Source organism: Tupaia chinensis, unplaced genomic scaffold (assembly GCF_000334495.1).
Source record: "Tupaia chinensis unplaced genomic scaffold, TupChi_1.0 Scaffold000468_1, whole genome shotgun sequence".
Lineage (NCBI taxonomy): Eukaryota > Metazoa > Chordata > Mammalia > Scandentia > Tupaiidae > Tupaia > Tupaia belangeri.
Window position 1 is genome coordinate 484239 of NW_006159977.1, and position 6391 is coordinate 490629.

Here is a 6391-nt window from a genome sequence, read left to right on the forward strand (position 1 = left end):
GGCCCCCCGGGTCCCGACCCCACTGCCCCGCCCAGCGTGGGACGGCTGCGCCCGGAGGTGAGCGTCTACCCCCGGTGCCCGCCAGCTCTCCGCCAGGGTGGAACGCGAGGAAGGACTTGCCTGTCCGTGTCTGTAGCGGAGCGAGGCAGCTTCCGCACTCGCTGACCCACCCTGTCCCGCCGAGGCGCTGCGGCTGGGGGGGCGGGGGGGGAGCAGTGAGGGTCCGCATTTTTCTGGGCAGAGGATCTGTAAGTTTGCATATTTGCAGAAGGCTTTGTGACTCCCAAAACGTTCAAAGGCGGGCAGCCTCTGCGCTCTCCAGCACCCTCCAGTGATGACAGGAGAGGGGTTCCTGGCATTTTCTGGGAGCTTCTGCAAGCCTCTTCTAGACCACAGCCATCCACAATGCGCGTTTGGCGGCTGGACCCTGCATCCCACCGAGCTGGACATGTAACCGGTGATGCAAGTCCAGGCCAGGTGTCAGGGCTTCCACACGGGGCAGACGTCAACTAACTGAAAGCACTTTGTCGGTTCAGGATCTCGGCCCACAGCTGTAAACTTCTGCAGTCAAGCACACATGACAACCCAGGTTTGGGTGTTTCTGAGATTCTCTTTGGACATTGGTCAAATGATCCGCTTCTGTCGTGCTGTGAGTTTAATGTCAATCTGAGGAGGAAGATAAAAGGCTTCCAAGCTTTCTTCCTAATGGAGCCTCATTGATTCATGAAGCTGTTCCCCAAGCTTCCTATTGGCAGGAAGTTGCCAACTTAGATAAGATACAGCTTCTGTCATGTGCAAACTTACAGGCAAAGTAAGACGCCGAACTAGTGTGACAGCATGGACTGTGGCAGTGACACTGAGGGAGGGCACCTGATTCATCCGCGGGGCCTGGGCCAGGAAGAAAATGCTTGGTGGGTGGGCTGAATCTCCAGGGTGAAGTGGAAATTAGAAAGTTGGAGAGAGGGACCAGCAGTTAGCATAATGGCTATGTCTCTGGACTCCCACGTAGTCGACGGTGGTTCGAGTCCCAGACCCGGTGGCTTAAACTCACGCCAGGTGCGTGTGTGTGCGTGTGCCCAAGATCCCGAGAGGAGAATGGAGGAGAAAGGATTGTGGTGTGGTCATTCCCCCTGGGTTGTGATTTCTCGCTTTCTGTCTGTCTCTCTCTTTCTGGTGAGCACACTTGCCCTATAGCCAAAAGCTCTCAAAAAAAGAAAAGAAAGTTGGAGAAAACGAGGGTGCCAAGCAAAACAACAGCCTCAGCCAGGACACCAACTAACACAGACGAGAAATTCCTGTTGCACTCCGAATGCTAACCCGTAACTCTTAATAATAAAAGATTATTTCTTAAGTTTCCACAGACATGAAGGGGAAAGGGCTCTTTATAGCAATAAGAACAGGGAGCATGAATTGCAGTGTCTGCAGGGACAGGCAGGCCCAGGGAAGTGGGCTGGTGGGTACCCTGAGCTAGAGACTGCACTGTCTGGGTTGCTTGGGAGACACAGACAGAAAGTGAGAAATCACCCCCCCCCCAGGGGATAGCCACGCCTCAATCCCTTCTCCATTCTCTCAGGATCCTGGACACGCACACTCACGTGCCCAGCCTGAGTTTTAAGTTGCCAAGTCCAGGACTCAAACCAAGGTCAACTATGTGGGAGTCCAGCAACGTAACCATTATGCCATCTGCTCATTCCCTCCCCTTCTCCAACCCCCCCACCCTGTGTTTGTTCTCCAACGTTAACTGGGTCTCCGTGGGTTCTAGGCACTCCTCTCCATTCTGGAAACCCGTGAGTAGACAGGCAAGGTCCCTGTCCTCCTGGAACTAAGCATTAGCATTCAGTAAAGGACAGATCACGACCCCAGCAACTACTTAGTAATGGCTGTGATAGGAAAAACCGAGAGGGCCAGTGGTTAAGGCAGCTGGCTCCCACATAGCTGACTGCACAGTTCGAATCCCAGGCTCAGTGGCCAGAGAAACACACTGGAAACGTGTGCGTCCCCAAAATCCTGAAAGGAGGGAGAGATAGAGGAGAAGGAATTACAGCCTGACCATGCCCATGAGAGGTGCTTTATCTCTCTCTCTATCTCTCTCTCTCCTCTTGTGAGTACACATGCCTTTTGGCAAACTTAAATAAAAGAACTGAGTGGTGCTGGGATCTTGTACGTGAAGGGGGAGGAGGAACCCACCACCACCACCCAGAGAAAGCTGGTCTGTCAGCCATTTCTTATGACATGTCGTGAGTTTCCTCCAAGTTCACTTCCACTCTTCTAAGTCTGCTTCTGCTGGGCAGGCTTCTTCCTTAAGCTCGGAAGCAGCTTCATTTCAGACACAAGAATGGACTCGTACCTGGGCGGCCTCAGCTCAGGGGGCCCATCAGTCCGTTTCCATGCCGTCTCCTAGCTCCCCCTAGGGGCATGCTGTTTCATGGCAATAACCAGTGTGTGCTGAGACCTGCAAAGCTTGCGGCCGCGGCTGAGCCAGTGCAGTCTCTAAACCTTGATGGGTTGTGCAATCCTCGTGTCCTCGTTTTCTACACAGGACGCTGAGGCTTAAGGAGGGTTAGTGATTGTTCTCAGGGATTACTAGCAAGCCTGCGTTCTTCTGTGACCGTGCAGCATGCCTGGTCACTGCGGCAGGGCTGGCCGAGGCTGGGGAAGTCTCTCCCTTTATCTCTCTTTCAGAAGAAATAAAAGATAAAGACAGAAGTTTCAGTCTTTTATAACAAGTGACATCCCATCAGTTTGCCGTGTTCTGTCTGTGGAAGGAAGTCACCGTCCACTCCACACTCAGGAGGTGGGGCTCACGGAAGGACGCGGATCTCAGGGGGACCACGGAAGCAGGTATGTCACCTGTCATGATGGTTTCAGGCAAGCTCTTGCTTTTCATGATCCAGGGTGTGGACTTGAACTCAGCGGGGCAGTCCTTGCTCGGGGCTTCTGGAGAACGCAGTCAGGTGACATCCGAGGCTGCAGTCACCGGAAGGCTCGACTGGGCTGGATATCCGAGATACCGTCTCCACTCCCATGCCTGGTGCTTGGGCTGGGATGGCTGGGCATCTGAGGGACTGTCCAGGCAGTCTCTTCCCAGGCAGCTTTTCCAAATGGCTACTCTGGGCTTCCTTCCAGCACGGCGGTCTAGGGGCGGTCAGACTTCCAGCCCGGTGGCTGATGTCCCCTAGCACAAATGCTCCAAGACACCAGGGCAGGACACACGGAGCTTCCTCTGACCTAGCCTCATGTCATTCAGCCTCGTGTTCTGTGGGTAAGAAGAAAGTCGAGAACAGCTTGGCTGGAAGTGGAAGGGACGAGAAAAGGGCACGAATCCTGGGAGGAGCGCTGGCTGGAAGACCAGCTACCATAGCCTTGAAGTCTGTGAACAAGCTTAACGTTTGCTCCCCCTCTTTATCTCGAACTTGTGGAACGACTTCAGAGTTTACTACTCTGCTAAGGGGTTCACATGTATCACCTCCTTTTGTACCCTTCACAACTACGAAAACAAATGCCCTCTTTCCCCTCACGCAGGTTGGTTTCTGGCACTGCAGTACGGAGGCGAGAGAATAGAAGCACGCCCAGCCCTGGGGCTCACACCTCTCGGCCTGCATGGCCTGCGTACAGGCCCGGGTACCCCCACTCACCAGGAACTGGTTCCCAGCCCGCCAGTACCCTCCCTTCTCTGCCTTCGGTAGCGTGGGAGTTGTCAGGTGTCAGGCCTGATTTAGCAAACACGTACTTCACTGTGTCCTCGACGTCTGAGCAGTGCTGCTCCACTGTCCCCTCTCACTTCCCCGTGCCAGTGTTCAGTCCTCCTCTTTCCAAGGACCTGGCACCCAGCCTGGCACAGGAGGCACCCAACACGTGCGATGGAACGAATGACTCAGCAGGGCTGGCTGACTGACCAGCACCTCCTATTCTGAGGAGTCGGGAGAAGTGGGGACACCTTCCCACCGCAGCAAAGGGAGAAGGCTGCGGGGGCGAGGCAGGGGCTGACTTGGAGTGGGGAGGCTCAGCGTGCTCCTGCCTCCCACGGGTATGACCAGCTGGTCCCGGAACTGAGCGTTCTGGTCTGAACCCGGGAAATCTGTGACCCAGGGACCTCAGCCCCAGGCAAACCAGGACAGTTGGTCGTTCTACTTTTCTCTGAGTTTTTGGTCAAAATCGTCCCAATGTTGGAAGAATGTCCTAGCTTGGTTCCCTTGAAGATAGAACCTAAGGTGAACGTTTCCATGGTGACTTTATGGAAACGTTCTCACGATCCCAGGAAAGTGAGAAGAGGGGCTGAATGGGGCGCAGCCGGGAACACGGTACTCTGTGAGCTGCCCATAGGGGAAGGCTCCAGGCTGACATCCGGAGACCTCTCAGAGCACAGCAGGTACACGCCCGCCCACGATCCATGGCTGGCACAGGCAGGGGTGTGCTGTGGCATCAAGGTCCTGCTGGGGGCGCTGTCTCTGGCTGTCTTACTCCTGGAGGAAATAGATACTTAAAAACAAGAACAAAAAAAATAACAAAAAGGGACGCGCAGATGGTGTAACAGTTATGTCACTGGACTCCCACATTGCTGGCCGCAGTTTGAGTCCCGCACCTGGTGGCTTAAAACTCACGCGGGGTATGTATGTGTGCATACCCAAGACCCTAAGAGGAGCATGGAGGAGAAGGGATTGAAGCATGGTCACCTGCCCAGGGGAGTGACTTCTTGCTTTCTGTCTCTCTGTCTGTCTGGCAAGCACACACACCCTATAGCAAAAATCTCTCTAAAAAAAATTAAATAAAAAACACCAACAAGAAAGAACGACGTAAGGCAGGGGATCTGGAGAGTATGTCTGAGGGGTGCCAGCGGGCAGAGCTGCATGACCGTCACAGCTGGCTGGCACATCCTGCAGGATGACGCTGGAGAAACTGACAGAACCGCCGTGACCGGAAACCCCCTGTGGGCGCCACGATGTCACCTGTCTCCTACGGTCCACTTAGCCCCGTACACATCCACTGGGAGCCAGCACCTGTGGGTGCCAGTCCAGCCAGTGTGGGGAGCTCCAGCCTCCCCTGCCAGTCATCACTGAGGGGGACCCCAGGGGTGGGGAGATGAGGCTGGGAACCACCAGACTATTTACCAGAATGGCTCAGGTGGGGAAGGGAGGCACGAGGCCAAGGCCCAGGGTGGAGGTGGGCAGAAAGAGGCGGGGCCAAGGAGGTCTGGGGACTCTGCCAGCTGGATCCAGTGCCCAGAGGTAGAGAGGGGCTGACATGTTCTTGCACCTGGAGAAATGAGCAGCCCGAGAAAACCTAGCGGGACTTTAGGGCTCCACTAGGGCCCCAGCTGAGGACTGCAATCTGGTACCAAGGGTGACGTCATCGGTGCCTGCCTGGCGTTGACCACTTCCTGCCCATGGAGCATGAGCATGGTGAGCATGGGAGGGGCATGCCGGCAGCAGTCTGAGCTCGGGAGCTCCTGGGTAGCTCAGTCTGGGACAATGGACCCCGAAAGCTGCTGATACTAGAATCACTTGGGGGGCTTTAAAAAATTCCAATGCTCAGGCTGGACTCCCAGCCAGTGAGAGGTGATCCAAGTGAGCCATAGGCCTCGGTGTTTTCTAGAGCTCCCTACAAGACCCCAATGCGCAACGGCTGGGCACAGGCAAGAGGTTTCAAGAACGGGACGTGGAACCCAGGCTGAATGCCTCCAGCACCCTCCTGGGGCCCATGCATGTTGCCCTCTGGTTCTGGAAGCTAGCCCTGTGTGTTTGCAATACACTCCCTCTTTTTCACTGAAATTATACTTGTAACTGATAGCCTTCAATGCTGCAGTGCCATGTCTTTGCGAATGTCCCTGACATGGCTCTGCGGCCAAGTTCGGATTCCTGTTGAAGTCGCAGTGTGAAAGGGTGGGTTTCATTTTGCATTTCGCCCTGTAGAAGCGAGGACAGTGGCTTCTAGAAGAGCGCAAGTTCTGGGACTCCTAGGGAGGAAGTGCCTTCGTCCTGCCTAGGCGGAAGGCGTGCTGTTTTTCTCATGCTTCCAGATTGCGAAGTCCTCTCTGTTGGCCTGACCCTGAGCTGGGGTGGCTCTGTGCACCCCAAATCGTGGGCTGCACGTCAGAAACACTGCCGCGTCATGCTAGGAGTCGAGCCCTGAAACTGGCAACTGACTTCACTCAGCAACAAACCCATCCTCAAGTTCCAACAAGACTCGAAGGCTGAACCTCAGCACGCCTTTCTCGATGTGCTGTGCGCGAACACAGAGCTTAAAGGGCACTCTCCAGACTCGTGGGTGCATTATGAGGACAGAAAGAGCACAGCTGTGCCTGGGCACGGCAGTTTGTCCGCATTCTGTTTGGTTCTGTCGGTCCCCAGGTGATGGGGTAGCAGGAGGACAGCCCCACCACCACCCCACCCCA

At 55.2% G+C, this 6391-nt stretch overlaps 1 protein-coding gene and 1 long non-coding RNA gene across 4 annotated transcripts in view; one reads left to right on the top strand and one right to left on the bottom strand.

Moving 5' to 3' along the window:
* The window catches only part of TMEM181 (transmembrane protein 181), a 76985-nt gene that overhangs the window by 47813 nt on the left and 22781 nt on the right, over positions 1-6391 (bottom strand). The window contains exon 1 of one of the 3 annotated variants that reach the window (XM_006155780.3): positions 3731-3812. The exons of the other annotated variants lie outside the window; for them this stretch is intronic. The gene's annotated coding sequence lies outside the window, so the exon portion shown is untranslated. Of the gene's footprint in view, positions 1-3730; positions 3813-6391 lie in introns of those variants that run through there. 3 annotated transcript variants of the gene reach the window in all.
* LOC102492319 (uncharacterized) overlaps positions 4300-6391 on the top strand; it is a 15516-nt gene continuing 13424 nt past the window's right edge. The window contains exon 1 of the long non-coding RNA XR_335609.3: positions 4300-4369. This is a non-coding gene — a long non-coding RNA (uncharacterized LOC102492319). The remainder of the gene's footprint in view (positions 4370-6391) is intronic.